The following is a 21,222-nucleotide window of genomic DNA, read 5'->3' as shown; positions in this document are numbered from 1 at the left end:
GTCAAAAGTGGGATCCAAAGTAGACCAACAGTGACTCCCAGGAGCACTGAGAGATCAAAGGTAGCTGTCAGGCCCATTGTGCCCCTTGTTATCCTGCAGTAACTGGGGTCATGGGTAAGTTCTTCCTCAGATTTGAGCGCCACAGATTTACTTTTTGCTCTCCAAATTTATTTGAGCAATTTTTACTGAACTGGGATCCAGGATTGAATTGGATCCCATAATTAACTGGATTGAATCCCATAAGAGGTCTCAGACAACTTAATGAATATGGGATTTTTAAATCTAAGGGGTCTGAAGCTCCAAGAGTCTAGGACTCCATTTTCTGGGATACAGGCTAACTTTATGTACAGAAATTATGAGCCCAGACTTAGTATATTTTTGGAGAAATGAGTTAACCTAACTAATAAAAACATAGAATTATACTAACTAGTGTAGGGAAATTTTAACTTAAATGTGTTGACTTGTGAGGCAAAATGCCTTAGAAAAGACAGAATCAAAAACACCAAAAAAGCAATAAAATGCATTATTTAATTGGTACACAGAGCCATCTAAAACATTAAAGAATAAAAGGTTACTATATCTAAAGCTTCCTTACAGAAGGCAAATGAAGAAATTTTTTTTTTTTTTTTTGAGATGGAGTTTTGCTCTTGTTACCCAGGCTGGAGTGCCATGGCGTGATCTTGGCTCACCGCAATCTCCGCCTCCTGGGTTCAGGCAATTCTCCTGCCTCAGCCTCCTGAGTAGTTGGGATTACAGGGACGTGCCAGCTAATTTTTTGTATTTTTAGTAGACACGGGGTTTCATCATGTTGACCCGGATGGTCTCGGTCTCTTGACCTCGTGATCCACCTGTCTTGGCCTCCCAAAGTGCTGGGATTACAGGCTTGAGCCACCATGCCCGGCCCATGAAGAAAATCTTTAAAGTCTTTTTCACAGCTATTATTAAAAAAATGTAACTATCTGGGCAGAATATCTTGGTCCATTGGCTAGTTAAATTATTTAGATCTAGATATTTTTAAAGAAATTAGTGGGTTTGGTATTACTGTCCTTGGTACATAACTAACATTTTTAAATGAAAATGATAAGAACTATTTCTGTTTATATATTTATGCATGTCACTATGTAAAATGTATATGTGTAATATTTTTCTATCTTTTTATAATTTGCCAAATTAAATTGTAAATGAGCTCTATATAATTATCTTAAAAAGTAAGTGCTTATGTAAATCGAGTATTCTTTTAGAAAAACTAACCCAAATGCTTTTCAAGTTCACATGACTTGGCTAATCTTTGGTTCAAAAAGAAAATATATATATATTGTGTGTTGATTAAATCAGGCATATCTTCAAGCTTGTCAGAATCAAATATATTGCAGACATACAACTTTCCCATCTCAGTTTGCTGGTAAAATAAGCTCATGTTATCTTTGCATTACAAATTTCTTCAGGAAGGAAAACAAGATGATGACTAGCTATTTTGTCTCATCTTTATAAGCAATCCAATCTTAATAGCTAAATATAAGTAAGTTAAATAATTGTAAGATAAAATTCCCATGTGAAACATTTCCTCCCTATAGCATAAGATTTTAACATTCTTAACCCCAAAAATTGAAAATTGTGCCTGAGAAAAATCTTTACAAATAATTTAATTCTCAAGCCTAGCAAAGAAACCTAAGGACAGTGATAAAATGTCTCCCCTCTACACTTTCTGTTTGTTTTGAGACAGGTTCTCACTCTGTCAACCTAGACTGGTGTGCAGTGGCACAATCTCAGCTCACAGCAACCTCCGCCTCCCAGACTCAAGCAATTCTCTTGCCTCAGCTTCCTGGTAGCTGGGGTTACAGGTGTGCACCACTATTGCCCGGCTAATTTTCATATTGTTGATAGAGACGGGGTTTCACCATATTGGCCAGGCTGGTCTTTACCTCCTGACTGCAAATGATTCACCTGCCTTAGCCTCCCAAAGTGTCCCCTCCTACAGTTTCTTATCACAAAGAGAGGCTGACTGTTAGTAAACATGTTTTGTGCCACACTGATAAATTGTACTATGAGAAAGCACATGCTCCTAGACATCATGATTTATAAATTTGCCAATCTCCATATTGCTGTGTGACAGACAGTTTACAATTGCTTTCTTCCCAGTGTTCACTGGAAATGAAAGTTACTAGAGTTAAGAATTCTAACTTATAGATGTTACTTAATTTTAAAAAAATAACCAGGAAAACAACTCTATAAACAAATATGTGAGGAAGGTAAAATGTGCTTTTGGTAAGAAAAAGCTATCAAGTATGAAGAGATTTTGTTTTAGTTAAGGAAAAATGAAGTATTTTTAGTCCCAAAGAAGAATAACTATTGTTTCAAAATAAAAAATATGGAGAAAATAATTGAAATGATATAAGAAGGTTGTAGAAGTTTGGTGGGAGAAGAATCTTGTGAAATGAATTTTAAATGTAATCAAACTGGCTAAAACTAGAAGCAAAGTATAAGTTTTTTCTAAAATTTAGTATTTGTATCAAAATTATATTGCTCAAAACTAGAATTTGACATCTCTGTTAAAACAAGGTTTTTCTGGAGCATTAGTCTGCTTTTTATAGGAAATTGTGAAAGATTTTCTTCACCTTTTCAGTAATTGAACAAAAATCAATGATTTTACATTTTACCAAGATAACTTTCTATCCTATATATTATTTGTTTCTGTATCACTTAAGAAAAACTGACTTCTACAGGAATAGGTAACGTTTTTCTACTACTATGTAACTTTCTGTATTTCCTTTGAAGTCTTTGATTATCACTGTGGTTAAATGACTTACTATTTTTTTCACAGTGACCTATAATACTACTTTGATGAACCCTTGATATTTTTTACAAACTTCCCAAAAACAAATTCTAAAATATATTTTATTATCCTCAAATTAACTTTGAGATTTTCCAGATGGGCCCTCTCTCCTTAAAGAGCAGTATTAAAATAATTGAGCTTATTTGACAGATTAAATTATAAGAAAAAGACTGTGAAATAAGTAATGCTAAATCTTTTTGAATTATATTTGTATGGAGTGTTATTAATATGTGTTTCAGAAACTGTGTGATGTTCATAGAAATCTTATCATATCATTTAACTGAGTAAGAATTCCCAGAACTCTGATAAAACAACTGAATGTTTTCATGCTAACCCAGTTTCAAGCAGAACAAGAATTATTTGATTATCATGGAACTGCTGTGGCAGGTTTTCATACTAAGTTAGACTACGCTGAAATTTGTTAAGATATACAATTGAAATGAACTCTTTAAGATTGATCCAAGTCAAAACAATCCATGTTAAACTTTTTAATAAATAGTGCTATGCACTTGAGTTAGAGAAACAAAACTGGTATTTAAAAGTTTACAAATTCAGTGTTTTGAGTGTGGTGAACTCATGGATATCCTACCTTAATGGCTGCCTAATCCTTCCTGAATATTTAAAGGTTCTATTCTTAAAGCTCTACATGATATGACTCATCATAAAAGAGATAAAATAAGTTAAAGAAAAAATAATGAGGTGACTGTTCTAAAATTGCTCAAATGATTCATAACCTATGTTTGGTTTGTTAAACCCACAATTCTGGTAAGACAATAAACACTTCAGATGGTACATTTCCTGTTCCTCCTGGCTAATGTGAACACTTACAGAAAGATTTCATTCAGTTGCCACCTTCAATGAATGTTTTCTGTTTGTATAGAAGATTTCCTGTGCAGGAAGGCCAATATGTAACTATAACTAAAAGGTTATAGGCATCCCCTTATAGGGCATTCCTGGAAAAATATCCAATGATAGACTTCCTCATTTCACCGGACAAGTTGTAAAATAGCTAAATAAATTATTGCAAACATAATGGCATTAGGTAAAGCAAACTGAATCAATTAGGTTTCTTTGATCAAAGGTACTACTAATTGATGGAAGTCAGATTCACTCCTACTGGAAAATGTAAACTGACCACTTATAAAATAGTTACTGGAAGGCCTATTCCCCTAATAGTAATAACTTCATGTGACTTATGCTCTTATGAATTCTGACATGGCTCAGTATTTCGAGGCTTTAATCCAATATGCTAATGTATATTTTTTACAAGATAAAGTGAGCCCTTCCTGCCCCATCAACTGATGACAATAAGACTTTTCATGATTGAGAACCCAGAGTTTGGTTTTCTGTAATTAACACCAGAGAAAGACTGCCCTAGAATTTAAGCAAAAGGAACTGTAGCAAGTTCTTACAACCTATACATCAGAGCCTCAAGGATTGGCTTCACATCATCTTAGCTGAAGAGGGCCCCTCCAGAACCTTGGGACTGTTCATTCATTGGAGAACTCAAGGTGTAATTAACCAAGGATGTTTCTCCTCAGAACAAGATGACATCCTAGATGGGGGCAGCTTTCTCAAGATCATGAAACAGGAATTATCTACTCTATCATCATGAAATCATTGCCCCCTTTTCTTTTTCTCCTGCATATTTTGATGTCTACATGGCAAGATAATATGTTAATTTTAAGATTTCATAATCAATAGCTTTTGCAGAGAACTTAACTGAATATTAGCTATGACATGTTACTAACAGCAGGCAAAACCTATAGTGAGAGTTCTACAGTTAAATTATTCCAGAAAATTAATAAGAAATATAATTCAGCTGTTTGTACACAAATATGCCACCCTAATCCCATAATTGTTGGTAGCCTTTGACCATGCAATGATTCAATAATGAAGCCTTAGACAAATATTACTAGTGATTCCCTACTATGGCCTCTAATCCACAAGGCATCCTACTGTCTGTTTTGTCCCTCTAGTACATGTTGTTATGTATGTGGGATTTAACAACCAACCTTATGTGTAGACAACTCCATGTCTCAGTAAGTGGAAAATAAGGGGTAACTGTGGATTAAAAGTTCTGACAATACCATTATCACTACCTAACCAATTGGAAACTGAACATTGGTCTACATCTCTTGACTTGCCCTACAGAACAAAGAGGAATTTGCCAGCAGGCAATAAATAACTCTGTTGGTCAAATGCTTCTTCTCTGGCTTGTCATAATGCAAGTGAAATTATGATTAGAAATCTGCCTCAAATATTAGCTACTATAGCTGACTCTACTACAAAGGCTATAGTTGCCCAGTAAACCTATTTAAATTCTCTTGCTAAAATTGCTTTAGGTAACAGAATTGCTGTGGACTATCTGTTGACTGAACAGGGGGAGTATGTGTGATAGTTAACACCTTAAGTTACGCTTGGATAAATACATCTAGTATAGTGGAAACTCAGTTGAACAGAATCAACAGAGGAGCTACTTGGTTAAAACAAGTAGCTTCCTCTTCTGGCTCATTGTTGTTATATTTACTCCTGTTTTACTCATGGGGGCTTCTGTTAAAGAGTATACTTCTGTCTCTCAGAATTATCCCCTGATGGTCATCATAATACATTTCCTGGTGTGCCATATCCTCCTAAGAGTCTTAAATACTTGCATGTAGCTACCCGTTGTACATCAAGTGGTCTCACTATGGTTAAATTACACAAAAAATGAAGAGAATATAAAGAATCATTCTTTATGTCATCACCTGTGAACTTCATACTGAAGACCAAGCAAGCACATTTTAGTGATTGAGAGTAGCATCATGCCCAAGGATTTGGTCAATCTCTCAAAACTGAGGGGCTGACCAAAATAAAGGAATTGCTAAATTAGTTAAGTTTTTCCTAAAGCTGCCTTTGTACATAGTGACCTTCAATCTAAATTAGTGTATATAAACAAGCAGCAACCTGACTTAAGAGTTTATTTTTCTAACAAGGAGCTGAGTCTCAGCCAATCACAGAAGCCAACCTTCAGCCAATTATGGGCTGTCACTGATCAGACCATGCACACATAAAACAAATGCCTAGCTGTAGCCCATCCAGCTGTTTCTGTGTGTTGCTTCCGTTTTCTCTCTACAAATATTGCATGCCCACATTGCCGTGTAAAGATGTCCGAATCTCTTCTGGTTCTCAAGGCTGCAGGATTCATGGCTTGTTGTTTGCTAAAATAAACTCTGCTCAATTTAATTTGTTTAAAGTTATTTTTTTCTTTAACAACAGTATATACATATACATATACATATAAACACACACATAAAAACAGTATTTGTAATAACCTTTGTTCATTAGATAATTATTCAGGATCTTAAATAATTGTTGACTGTACTGATGTTGTGATAAACAATGTAAAAGTCAGAAATAGAAATTTTCAAAGAAACTCTGTTCTAGTACATATTACACAGGCATAATCCAAAGTATAAATACTGAAAATAGAAGCTCTTGCTTTCTCTCTGAGAAAAAAAACCACGAGGTCAAAAATGCAGGTTTTCCTTTTAAAACAGAATCAGCTCTAAATGAAGGAAAACTATAATACAGATCACAAAGAATTGAAAGTGCATTTAAAAATCTGTGTGTGGTGCTTTAATGTGTCTCTTTGTGCAGATAGAAAACCAAATTTACACGATTTTAAACTAAACAATGAACCTTAGTTAACTGAAAATCAAATTGAATCAAAGGTCTCAAGAAAGACTAAATTAATTATACTCTGCTCTCCATCAAAAGTGACAGCTTTTTCTATTATATTTTCCTGACATTGAATGAAATAAGAAAAAAAAGTCTCTTATTGGCACATTGTTTTATTGAAGTCTTTCTATCCACCTAAATTATACCTTTACATTGTATGAAAGTCAGAGTTTGAATAACATGTTTGAATTAATTATGGAACACCATAAAAAATGAATCTCTTTTTTGGTTCCATATGAAATTTAAAGTAGTTTTTTTCTAATTCTGTGAAGGAACTCAATGGTAGTTTGATGGGGATAGCATTGAATCTATAAATTACTTTGGGCAATATGGTAATTTTCACAATATTGATTCTTCCTATCCATGAGCATGGAATGTTTTTCCACTTGTTGGTGTCCTCTCTTATTTCTTTGAGCAGTGGTTTGTAGTTCTCCTTGAAGAGATTCTTCGCATCCCTTGTAAGTTGTATTGCTAGGTATTTTATTCTCTTTGTAGCAATTGTGAATGGGAGCTCACTCATGATTTGGCTCTCTGTTTGTTACAGGTATATAGGAATGCTTGTGATTTTTGCACATTGGTTTTGTATCCTGAGACTTTGCTGAGGATGAGTTCATGTCTGTCCTTTGCAGGGACATGGATGAAGCTGGAAACCATCATTCGCAGTAAACTAACGCAAGGACAGAAACCAAATACCACATGTTCTCACTCATAAGTGGGAGTTGAATAATGAGAACACATGGACACAGGGAGGGGAGCATCACACACTAGGGACTGTAGCAGGCTGGGGGCTGGGAGAGGGATAGCATTAGGAGAAATATCTGATGTAGATGAGGGATTTCTGGGTGCAGCAAACCACCATGGCACGTGTACACCTATGTAACAAGCCTGCATGGTCTGCACTTGTATCCCAGAACTAAAGTATAATAAAAAGAGAAAGCTAGCGAATTTCAGCTAACTCTAATATGAACTTTTCTTAATTTTAATCTCTTTAGAAATGATCAAATTCAAAATGAACTTTTAATATTTTGAAGCTCTATTATAGTATTCTACTTTTTAACCTACTACTTGTCATTATTTCTTTTCAAACTGTATATATAACACAAAGAGATTTTACTTTTGTCCTGGCTATTTTACTTTGTAGAAAAGGTTAAGGTCTTCTTTGCACTCTTCTTTGTAGAAAGGTTAATGTCAAGATTAAATAAAAGAGAGAAGAGAAGCAAATTGATTGGCAGGGATTGTCTGGGAGCTAGATGCTTTCGGATGTGGGGTAATGGCAAAAGAAAGACATCCACAACTCCACACTCTTGCCACACTGTTTTATAATCCTAACTATTGGAGAACCCCTCGACTTTTCTGGGCTCCAAGGCTAACATAGAGAGCTGTCTGAAGATTGCACAGAGGTACTGCTCTAGAGAGGAAACACATGCGGAGTCCCACAGGCATCCAAACTCTGAGCATGTGCCCCTTGCTACTATTCTGAGACCCAAGTCCCCAAAGGAAACCAACACTGCTGGGCTGGAACAAAAAGATAGAGGAGAAACTGGGCACTTCCATGTAGCACACAAACAAGTCCCAGCATTCGTGCTGAGGGTTCCTGAGGAAACGGAGCAAACCACAATTCCCACAGCTGCCTGTCTGTGCTGCTCCAGCTGAATGGATTGCCTTTCCCCCCAGTAACAAGTCCACAGCCAGCACCATTCTGAGCCCAGTTTCCAAAAGTCTACGTCCTGCCCTGGGGCTAGTGCAGATGGTGCCACTGCTACCCCAAGGACAAGGAAGGGCAGGGGAGGCCAGAGAATTTCACGCATTTCAAGAACAAATTCTACTGCAGCTACTATAGGCTACTGTGATACCAAGGCACCAGGAAACCACATGCCCCTCAGCTACCTTGCTATTCTGCTTCCACTGTGAGTGCCTCACCCTCCCTAGAGGCAGGCTCACATTGCCCACACCTGAGCATTCCTCCAGCAGCCTGAGAACTACCCTGCCCCTGCCTAAGATAGCCAATACCTGAATTCACTACTGAAGGCCCGAGGACAAGACTGTGGCCTAGTCCTGTTCACTTTGTAATGATGTTCACAGCATTCAGGGGCCTGGAAATTGCCCAACCCATTCCACCCTAGTTGGTGCCTACACTCTTTCTAAGCTCTGAGGTCTGGTCGACCAAACTTGCCAAGACTACCATAGCTTGCACTGACTTGCACACACCACCAGTGAAATGAGGGATTGACCTCTCCACCCTGTTGCAGTCACTTCTATCACCAACACTACCACTTGCGTTCCAGTGGGTTGCTTCACCACCACTACAGCTATTGCCCAAATCACATCAGATGCCCAGGGTGCTGAGAATCTGCTTAAAACCTGGCCAACAACTGCCACTACTACCAGCATCCAAGTAAGCCAACTGGAGGCCCAAGAATTGGCCCATGCATACTCACTAACACTACGGCCAGCAAAGCCATCCTGTATCCCAAGGCAGGCACACTCATCCCGCCACTGCCACCATGGGGTCTGAAGACTGCCGACCCGGCATCCCAACAGATTTTAAGTCAAAAACTGAAAAAAGACAAAGAAGGTCACAATATAAAGATAAAGAGATCAATGAGTCAAGAGGCTATATCAATTCGAAATACATATGCACGCAACACTGGAGTACCCAGATTTATAAATCAAATATTACCAGATCTAAATAAAAAGATAGATGCCATACAGTAGTAGAGGACTTCAACACCCCACTGTCAGCATTAGATAGATCATCTAGTCTGGAAAATCACTTTAAAAAACCATGGGATTTAAACCAGGTTGTAGACCAAATGGATGTAATAGATATCTAAAAAACATTTTATCCAAAAAACTGCAGAATATGCCGTCATTCATCAGCACATGCAGCATTATTCAGAGTAAACCATATGTTAGACAATAACATAAGTCTAAATAAATTTTTAAAAATCAAAATTATGTCAAATACCTTCTCAGACCACAATGGAGTAAAACTAGAAATCCATAACAGAAAGTACTTTAAAAAGTACACAAATATATGGAAATCAAACAACATGCTCCTGAACAATCACTGGCTTAATAAAGAAATTAACCAGAAAATTTAAAAATGTGGGATACAGCAAAAGCAGTACTAAGAGGGAAGTTCACAGCAATATATTCCTACATCAAAAATGTAGAAATGTATCAAACAACAACCTAACTTTGTACCTTAAGGAACTTGAAAATCAGGAACAAGCAAAGCTTAAAACTTGCAGAAGGAAAGAAATAGTAATGATCAGAGCATAAAGAAATAAAAACATGTAATTAAAAAATAATACAAAAGATCAATAAAATGAAAAGTGGTTTCTTCAAAAAGATGAACATCATGGATAAATTATTGGCTAGACTAACCAAGAAAAGAAGACTCAAAACAAAATCAGAAATGAAAAAAGAGATGTTAAAACTGATATAAAAGAAAGACAAAAGATCATCAGAGAGTATTAGGAGCACCTGTGAAGTGCTAACAAACTGGAAAACATCAAGGAAATGGATGAATTATTAAAAACATACAATTTATCAAGACTCAATCAGGAAGCGATAGAAAACCTGAACAGATCAATAACAAGCAGGGAGATGTAATCTGTAATAAAAAGTCTCCAAAGAAAAGCCAAGGACTGGATGAATTTATAGCAAAATTCGATGAATCAAAAAGTAATACCAATCTTCTTGAAGCTATTTCAAAAAATTGAAGGGGAAGGAATTCTTCCTAACTCATTCTATGAGACCAACATCACTCCAACACTAACCATCAGACAAGGACATAACACAATAAGAAAACTTCAGGATGATATCCTTGATGAACATAGACACAAATCTCCTCCACAAAATGCTACCACACCAAATCCAGGAGCACATGAAAAAAGACAATGCACCATGATTAAATGGGATATATCTCATGGATACAAGGGTGGTTCAACATGCAAATCAATGTGATACAGCACATCGATGGACTGAGGAACAAAAATCACAAAATTATCTCAGTAGATGCAGAAAAAGCATTTGATAAAATTTAACACGTTTTTATGATAAAAAAAAAAACCCTCAACAAACTAGGCACTGGAGGAACATACCTTTAAATAATAAGGCCATATATGACACACCCACAGCTAGCATCATATTGAATGGGGAAAAGTTTAAAGCATATTCTCTGAAAATTAGAACAAGACAAGGATGCTATTTTCCATACTTCTGACCAGCAGAGTAGCGGAAGTCCTAGCCAAATCAATCAGTCAAGACAAAAAAATAAAAAGCATCCAAACTGGAAAAGAAGTCAATTGTCCCTCTTTGCTGGGAGGAAGCAAAAAAACAAGGCACTTGCATGTAATAACAGATCTATACAATTTTATAATATGTAATATTTTACCCATAGCTACTAGACATATATCCTCATGAAAAAAGGATATCCTCATGATAGTAATGTTACTCAAAAAATAACTTCTTTGGACCCCATAACCCACTCCCACTAGTGCTCTCTTTCTGTGCTCCTCTTTATAGAAACATATGCAAACTCCTCTAAAGTGTAGTTTACATTTATCATTTCACATTGTCTTTATCCATTCTTTAATCTCCTTTTAGTGAACGTTAAACTCCATTTAAAATTTTCCTGTTAAATCTGTTACTTGCATCCAGGCTGACGTATCCAGGGGTCTTTTAAAATTTTTTCCAGACTTTATCTAAATCAACTCCTCAGCTTTTGACATATTTCATCACTATATGCTTTTTGTTTTCTTTACGTGGCATCAAAGATGCCATTTTTTTTCTCTTTCTTAATAAATACTATTTTTAGTCTCCCTTTTCAACTTTTCCTCATTTTTAAAACTTCCAAATAATGCAGTGGCCCACCATCAAATCCTAGTTTAGAATCAGTATCTACACACTACATGTAGAATTCAAGCACTTTGCATCAGCTCCATTGCTAAGGTCCTAGTTAAGTCACGATCATATCTCACCTGACTTTCTATTCCTCTCTGCCTTTGTTTCGCTACATATCCAGTGGCCTCCGACAGTTTAGCACTTCAAGGGATTTGTTCTCTGTGCCTAAAATATTCTTACCTGGGTGTTTGGATATCAATTCTTTCAAAAGCCACCCTGTCAGAGATATCTTCATTTGCTATACTATCTAAAATAGGCATTCCCCTTCCTTATCCTAATTTATTCTCTCCTTAGGACTTGTCATGACCTGGTAAAATTATTTGTTCATTATTTTTCATATAGATTCATTGAAATGTAAAGCACCTCAAGAGTGTTTTTTGTTTTGCTTTCTGATATATTCCCAGACTTTAGAATACTGCTTAGCATAGGGTTGCCACTCAAAAATTTGTATGTAACTCATCATAATCTAATCTCACACAATGGGATAGAAGGGAAGAGAAGATAGTTTGATACTGCAACATGGTTGGGAAAGAGAAAAGTAAATAACTGAAAATAAAACAGCCCTTTGCTAACAATTGAGTTTAGTGTAATCGGATTCTAATCAAACATTCAAACAATCGTTACTCTTTCTTTCTTTCTTTCTTTTTTTTTTTTTGAGACGGAGTTTCGCTCTTGTTACCCAGGCTGGAGTGCAATGGCGCAATGTCGGCTCACCACAACCTCCGCCTCCTGGGTTAAGGCAATTCTGCCTCAGTCTCCTGAGTAGCTGGGATTACAGGCACGCACCACCATGCCCAGCAATCATAGCTCTTTCTAAGAAATGTGTTTACTTACTTATTTCTTTCGATAAAGTCAGTTTTTTTCAATCATTATAAGAATGTCTAATGGGACCTTTGTGTGTCTGAAAATAAACAGATTCCTGAGAGTAAAGTGTTTCAGTCATAAAATAACCTCTTGACTACCAATACTACCACTTGCCTACACAATTCCAAACCTCTCGACATACACACAATATAAATGTCTGAGAATGTTTGAATCAATCAATGACAAGGTTCATGCACTAATATTAAATCTTTTGCGTCATTAACGTCACCAGATGGCCACTGCTTCCTTCATGTTTTAAGGAAGGGTCAGCTGCTTAACTCCCTGGGATTTCCAACAAACCAAATTATTTCAGACCTACATTTAAAAAGGAATGAATAAAGCCAATTTAAATATTGAAAAGCAAATCCATTTTTTGTAGCTCAAATACATATGATACTAATATGCAATGAAGGTAGGAGTTCAAGGAAGGAATCTAAGAAAGAGTCCCTATGGGATAGGGTAGGAGTTTGGCGGTCTAACTCTAGTCATTTTGAATGAAATTATGCTGTATATGTCAAAGTTATTTCAAATGTTTCTATTTAGAATTGGAAAGCCATTGTGAGTTCAGAAATCATCCTTTAAGACTTGGGATAACGAGATGGAGTGACAAATTGACAAATAAATACAAGTGAGAATCAGAGGTGATCAGAGCATAAGTTATTTGAATTATGGTAGTTTTGACTAGCTAGATTTGTTTCTTTTAAAAATATATTACAAGTAGGCAGAAGCATTTTTAAAATGAGAAAATAAATATAACTGTAGTATAGACAATTTTCAAAAGAAAAAATATGTAAATTTGGCACCATAATGTAAACATTGCTATTTATTATTTTTGGGTAAATAATTCCAAGTTTTCCTTTTTCCCTATGTATGTTTAAATATATACAACTAACATTTCCTTTTGTCATGTTAATGTGGAAGTAATCTATCAAAAGGGCTTTCTCTGGTTTACCACAATCTACTCATTTTAATAACTCTAGTCTCCTCGAATCCCTTCCCATCTCATTTTGTTTTTTCCCAGGAAGTATCTTTCCTATTCACAACATAGTCTCGTTAGTTACCATGTGGCTTCTATGATTTTCTTCCTCTCCAGGACAGGCTCATAATTTTATCTTCTGAGACTCCCTGAACCACAGTTCTTTCCATTTCCTGGGATTCTGAATCCTGCCTAAGGATATAATAAAGCTGAGATGCTGCTATGATGCCCACTAAATACATGTCCCCCAGGAACATTTTCCTCTTAGAGCTTAACAAATGTCCACTTCATATTCCAATGAATATGAGATGTCTTGTTCAGCAACACTGCTGTCATATTCTTCTAAAGGCTAACATGTGTTCCCAATTACTCACAGATGACTTTCTAAATATGACTGTTTTATAATCACACCTATCCACTTAAAACCAGCGATAAGTTTTTTGAGGATGGAGTAGCTATACTCCAAGTGACTTGGCTCCCATGTAAGTGAATTCTTGATAGATCCACTGTGGCAATTCTACTATTGTGAATCAGATTTCAGTAATTTAGCACATATATAAAATACATTTTCATATTTAGGTTCTTGCTAAATACAGTTATAATCATAGTATTTTATCCTGGTTGCCTTTACTTAACATAACACCATTAGTATCTGTCATGAGTCTACATTTGAATGTAATTTCACAATTTTAATATTTCCATAAATGTATTTGAGAGAATTCAGTGCAAAAATAGAGATATCCGATACCAAGGATTCTCTATCCTGCCGTCTATGACGGCAGAAAGGAAGTCTATAATAAACATTTTGATACCAGTATTTTCTAATGAAACTAAATGATGTAGTAGTACAGCTAGAAACATGAAACAGATTACTTCCCCATTTTAATTCAGGCTAGTGTTTCCTGTTTCAAGTTTCTGAATCGTGTATTTTAATATTCCTCATGTACCTCTTTTTCCAATTATAAAAATAACATATTGTTTCATTAGATCTTGCCTATGACCTCTTTATATAGCTTATTCAGCTCAATAAATATTTATTTAACTACATTATACATCAAGTACCATATTAGATGTTAGGGGTACAAAGGATGAATAAGACATAGTTGCTGATCTTAGCCACATGGCTGCTGTTTTACTCAGAAACTACATGTTCACATTCATCAATTCTATTTATTGACTTTTCTGTAGACCAAATAAAGTAAACGAGAGAGAGAGAGAGAGAGAGAAAGAAAGAAAGAGAAAGAGAAGGGGAGAGAGAGAGAGAAGGGGAGAGAGAGAGAGAGAAGGGGAAAAAGAGAGAGAGAGAGAGAGAACATCTAATAGAAAGGGAGGACAAAACCAAAGGGAATCAGTATTCCTCAGGGAAGATCAGCAGTCTAAAATTTTACCTGAGCACACTTCTATTTTATCTATAGATAATTTTAATTCAACATGCATATATATATATATACACAAAAATGTATATTTTATAACCATATCTAAAATGCACATAATAATATTTTTGTAGAACTATTTATTTAAGCCAATGGAATAAATATATTTGGCTTGAACTAAGAAAACATCCTTTGAACACACAAAGCGAATTTCTAGAGTTTTCAATGAATCAGAAATACCTCTTTTGGGGAGGAGCAGGAATCAAGAGAATTCTCACATTTACAGGATTTGTCTGCACTCTGATAGAATGAACACTGTATTAGTCCCCCAGTTTTGCTCTATAAGAGAAGGAATAAGGGTTTGAATTTGTGAAAAAAAAATTCTTATGCTGATAAAACCTGTTTTCTCTTTATGTATGTAAAACTCTAATTTAAAACTAAAAGAAGAACCATTTAGTCAGTAAGGAACAGTTAGATGTATGTCATTACAATACTTAGATATTCACTACAGCTAGGAGAATTAATTCTTGTTAAGATCAGCAAAGTCAAACTAAACAAATACAGCCCATCAACTGACTAACTCTTCAGGGAACCAAACTCTACTAGCTAGTGAATGCGATCTGGGATTATGAAAGCCACTGTCAAGAAAATGTGAACTTGTGGCTTCTTAGGTCTGGAGGGATCATGAAATGTGTGCAGATTTGGAAAGAGAAAATAATTAACTTGATGCTTTTTCTAATTTGGCTTCAGATACTGTAACTATTATTATGTATAAATTAATGAGCAATCTGAATATTAATGACCATAAGGAAGTTCAAATAAATTAGCAAATGAATAAAGTTAAAATGATGAATAATTAATTTTGCTATAGTTGTTCTCTCTCAAATAATGATATAGCTACTTGTGTTCACAAAAATATAGCAACCTAAGTAAATTTAGAAATGCCTAATGTCTTAAAACTTTGAGTTTTAAGGATAATGCTTAAAATACATTTCTATTAATACAATAAATTGTATATTTCAATCTAATGTTTTTCTTTGTTCTTGAGAAAAATTGTTCAGTTATAAAAATCAGAAATTGTAGTTGTGTATCTACTATATTGGGAGACTATAGGAAGTATAAGATATTTATGTGGACAAAGGTATGTCATCCAAAATTATGTTAAAATTCAAATTGGAAACTGAAGATAAAGAATGGAGAATACTGTGTGTATGTGTGTATTCTTGTCTTAATTCTTAGTTTACATTGGTTGTATTTCAACTTAATACTGCAAATATTCATTCAGTATAAGCCATGCCCTGTGTTAGGTTCTATACATAATAGAATAATGACTTCAACATAGTTTATCCGTAAGTGCTTACAATCTAGTAATGGTATAATGGATTACTTAAATATATATACGTGAAAAACAAAATGAGCATCTTAAAATGGAATAAACTTCTGTCAGGGACAGTCAGGAAAGATGTATGGTGAATGTGATGAAGAAGAACGTGGATTATATTATATAGTAGGAAACATTATTTTCCTTATATAAGCTTATATATAATTTTCAACATAGCACAGTGTTAAAAAACACAATATGGATATGTAGATGTCCTTTTAATATGAACAACATGAAATCATGTCTTTATTCAGAGAAAGAGAATGCTTTTTTTCTTCGACTACCCTCAACTTCTGCCAACCTATGCCTTTGCAAATTCCCATAGAAAGAGACAATGTCAATCTAACTAATGAGAATCTGAAATACTGCAATTGCTCCCTAATAGAATGCAAGGTACCTAAAAGGAAAGAATTTCGTTGGCTTTATTTATGTGTGTACATCCTAGAATAGTGTCTAGTATATAATAGATACTTTACAAATGTGTGTTGAATGAATAAAAAAAGCACTAAAAATGGTGGTTATTACTTGTTGCTAAGTAGTTGTTTTCATCTATCAGAATGTGTGATTTTTGAAGGTAGGAACTACCTCTTAATTAACTATTAGAAACACATAGTTATACTGGGCACTGTTTGTTTCAGAATGAATAGAGGCCAGAAAAAAATATTAATGAACAGCCCTACACTCTACGTGAAAAGGGCAAATGTCTTGGCATTTCAGATAACATAAATGTAAGTAAACAAGCTATCAAACATTTAAAGAAAGTCAAATAGGTTTTGACCTTTTCAATTACATCCATCCTTTAACTCAAAGGCATTATTAGTACTTAAATTACAGTGTTTGTATAAACAAATTTCAGTTCAACTAGTCATCTTCTGGAGGAAACAAAATGTGTCCAGTGTAAGTTCATCTAATTATGAAGTAGAAAATCAGAATTTGTCACAAAGGAGAAGCTGATCATGCCAACATATTGTTTGCCAGTCTGATCAGGAAAAGGAACAGAAAACACAGAAATAAATTGCATTTTCATGTGTTTATGTGGGAAAGAAAAAACCCCAAAAAGAAAATCTCTGAGCAACACAAAAGGAATTTCACCTCTGCCACTTGCAGGATAAAACAAAAGATTTTGAATAATCTGTTTCCTCACATTTGTAGCAAAGATGACTGAAAATTTGACTTTTAACAGATGACCAACTACTTTAAACACCTCCCACCACCCACCCCTTTTTTTTTTTTTTTTTTTTTTTTACTTTCTTCCTAATTTATGTGCCAAATGGGAAACGTAATTTCCATTATATTATGAACAGGTCATCCCCTCCCTCACTGCATTTTCTCAGGGTCAACACAATCATGAGCAGTAATGAATGTCTACTATAGTTGAGGTGGCAGAAAAGCTGAGTCAAATTGAAAAAAACCCTGACAAAAAATGTATGCCTCGAGTTTTAATATCATCAATGGTCTGGTAATCAGATATAATGTGTTAGAAATCTGTGGAGATTATAAATCAGATTTTTCTCACTAATAGAAACTTTCTAAAACATTCCCTTTAGCAAATTATTTTCTTAAGAAGTGGCAGAGATGATAATTTGCACATATTTGAAAAGAGAACTTTTCTGGGGCAAAGCAATTTTTAAGCTAAAAGAGATAACTTATCCTTAGGCAAGATCCATTAAAAATGTTTTGATTCCTTTTATGAATTCTCAATATACTTGGAGTAGAGCAAAACTCCTACTTATTATAAATGTATATCTAACCAGTGCGTTACAGTCTGTCTTCTCAATCATCTGCCTATCTAACTACCCATGTAACATGAAGAAAGGATTGGCTTATTTTAAATAAGGGTGTTCAATTATCAAAGAAGAGTCTAATTCTGGAAATCAAGTATGTACAACAATCATCATAATCTAAATGTTAATAAATAATGTCTTCATGTTACTTAATAGAACTGAGAAACCTCAGAACCTATGTATTTGAATTTCTCTAAACATATAAGTGACATACAGGGTATTTATTCCTCTTTCATTTAAAATTCATTTAGATTTTCCTAGTTAATATAGAATGTAGAATTTTAACATTCATTTTGTTAATATAATAATAGTATATTGCATTTCTATAGAAATTGATTGTTGACAATGAACATGCTCATAATTACATTATTTAATACCAAATAACAACCTTCTAACAAAGACAAATGTCATTAGAGATTATAAAATCAAAACTTAAAGGAGTTAAATGTGGCTCACACCTGCAATTCCAGCACTTTGGGAGGCCAAGGCAGAGGGATCACTTGAGGTCAGGAGATCGAGACCAGCCTGGTCAAAATGATGAAACCTCTGTTTACTAAAAATACAACAAAATTAGCTGGGCATGGTGGCACGTGCCTATAATCCCAGCTACTCAGGAGGCTGAGGCAGGAGATCACTTGAACCCAGGAGGCAGAGGTTGCAGTGAGCTGAGATAGTGCTACTGTACTCCAGCCTGGGTGACAGAGCGAGACTCTGTCTCAAAAAAGGAAAAATAAGGGGAAGCGGGGAGTAGGGGTTAAGTGATTGCCAGTTCCAGTAAGACGGTCCCACTTCAATTATTTATGTATATGGAAAAATTTTAAAGTTAAAAATTCTACAGTTATTTAACAAATAAATACTAGCTTACTATCTATTCTTATTTTGGTGGTTGATTAAGATAACATTTCACAAAAGAGTTCAAGGTATTTTTTTTCTCAAATAAATTAGCATAAGACATAATACCAACTACTTCAAATGTGGTCAGATTTGAAAGGAAAAACAGTAAAACAGAGTACTTGAGAACACAAGATCAGATGCCAGTGTGTTTTGGTTTAAACCCTAACTTGGTTGTTAAACATTTGTTCTTAGACTATTCTCTCTAATCCTCAGTATTTTTTCAGATGAACGTGGTAACAATGAACCTAACTCAGAGGGTTATGCTGTGGTTGAACGAAATAAAACATAAACAGATTTAGAAGAGAGCTGAATACAAGTGTTCCACCTACACCTTGCCTATTCATTTATTAATGCATTGACAAGGAATGCCAAATAGAGTTGCCCTCAGCCACCCTGGTAACGAATCAGTGAGTATGTGTGTACATGTCAATGTGTGTCAAGGAGGAAAACAAATAATCGGCAGCTGGATAAGAGTAGAAAACAAATTTCACAAATTTGAAGATGAGGATGTGAGTGGGTATGTCACTACTTACTAACCCAGAACACCTATGTCTGGACTCTGTGAAAAGCTATTTGACGTAATGTGGAGAGAAAAACACTCCCTAATCCCATACAGCAGTTAGTACATGGCATTTTGTATAACATTATAGGTAAAATTTTAATAATTTGTAGAATCAACAGCTGTAATCTGCCAGCAGTGGTGAAAAGACTCAATGAGGCAGGTAATGGGTGAGGTAGTCTCTAGGTTACTCTGTTTTAGATTTTTTAATTTAGATTTACTCTTTTGTATCATATGTAGTCTAATGTTAGGAATTTTGAATGACTACTATTCTTGTGGTGCAATGTGAATTAAATGGGTTTTAGAAAAGAAAGTGGTATTTTGCAGGAAACAGTTTTCTTCACAAGTAGCTTATATGCAAAAAGCTAAATTTATATGATAAAGTTTTGGTGCTTATTCAGTAAGCAACTAGGAATTTGGAGCAAGCAATGTGGCCAGTAGTTAACACATTTAAAGCAAAACCAATACTATTAGCTAGCAGACACTTTGATGTTAATGACACATTACATTATTCTTCAGACCTTTATTACAAGGACTTCAAAGGTGCAGCCTTTGATAGGTGACATATTGCTGGGTTTCACTTTAATTCCTCTGAGTTACTAGGTTTCACAGTTGTAGCACCTTGGACTTAATATTTTGATGGTGAATTCCAGGACAATTTCTTTCTGCTATAACTACAAAGAAGGGTGAATTAAGCATCTTTGTTAATAGCAAAGCAGAGGAACACAATTTCACTATTTTACTGTTTTTTTCTTTTTAATTTGATTAGAAATTCCCTTTCTAAATAGGTATGATATGAGCATCTAAAAATACTTATAAAGAAAAATTCACAAAAATAACTATTTTTGAGCTAAATTATCCTTTGTAATGTTTCCTTGTGAAATAAAATTGCAGTAAGTATATGTATATATTTGTTTTATAGCATTTCTTGCTATCAAAATCAGTTAAAGATAGCTCAGTTCTGTTTTATTCCATTATGACTTCAAAAGTTTGTGATTTATTTTCTACTATACACAAGTTTATGAAATGTATTATGTAATTAATTAAATGTTCTTATATAAATCTGAACATTTTATTCTCGATATTATTTTATGCTTGTCAAATAATGTATGCTATCATAGCAATAGTAACAACAATTAAAAAGGCATAAAAATGGGGCAGGATAAACATTTCTGATTTGTACATGAAGTTCTAAATATGTACAAAATTCAGATTGAAAAGCCATCTGGCTTAGGTTTTTTGTAAACAATATGTATGTTTCCCTAAATATGAATTCTAGAGAACATCTGATAATAAGATATTTGAATTGAATTATTTTAAATAGTGGCATACATTATCTTAGACTTATGTAGAACCAGCATTTGGGAAAAAAATTACAAGTAAACTAAGGATTTGAATTGATTTTTATAAAATGATAGCTAACAAAATTAATATACTCAGTCCCTTATGTCATGTGGATTTATTGAAGAATGACTGTATGCCTAACATTGCACTTTGTATGCACACTTGAGAGAAACTCTCCATCAAGTATGAATCATTGTGCTGAGTCAGCATGCTGTTGTGGTTTGAGCATCATTCTAAATGCAAAATAGGTACCAATCTGTGTCTGGTAAACAGTGTATGCAAGCATAAGTCCTGGTTTCTACTGACAGTTCTGGGGTACGTAGTCAGAAATCTTGACAATTCATACGTCAGTGCAAAGCTCTTGGCTGACACTAGTTGTCCCCTCCACTTAATAACCTCTCTTTTTCCCTTCACATTAGTTGCTTGAGTTTTGTCTCCCCTAATTTACTCTAATTCATTTCCAAACCCTTTCTAATTTGTATTCTTCCCACACTACTCCACTGCAACTGCTATTCCCAAGGCCACCAATGACCTCCTTTTTGCTAAAACCAATGAACATTTCTCAGTTTTTGTTTTTGTTTTT

General features: G+C 34.7%; 1 protein-coding gene across 34 annotated transcripts in view; it reads right to left on the bottom strand.

The window, feature by feature from the left end:
- MGAT4C (MGAT4 family member C) overlaps positions 1-21,222 on the bottom strand; it is a 934,265-nt gene that overhangs the window by 252,824 nt on the left and 660,219 nt on the right. For 12 of the 34 annotated variants that reach the window (XM_035257229.3, XM_035257235.3, XM_078338085.1 and 9 more), the window contains exon 2: positions 14,918-15,016. The exons of the other annotated variants lie outside the window; for them this stretch is intronic. The gene's annotated coding sequence lies outside the window, so the exon portion shown is untranslated. The remainder of the gene's footprint in view (positions 1-14,917; positions 15,017-21,222) is intronic. 34 annotated transcript variants of the gene reach the window in all.

This window comes from Callithrix jacchus, chromosome 9 (assembly GCF_049354715.1).
Source record: "Callithrix jacchus isolate 240 chromosome 9, calJac240_pri, whole genome shotgun sequence".
NCBI lineage: Eukaryota > Metazoa > Chordata > Mammalia > Primates > Cebidae > Callithrix > Callithrix jacchus.
This window is presented reverse-complemented; position numbering and strand designations above follow the sequence as displayed.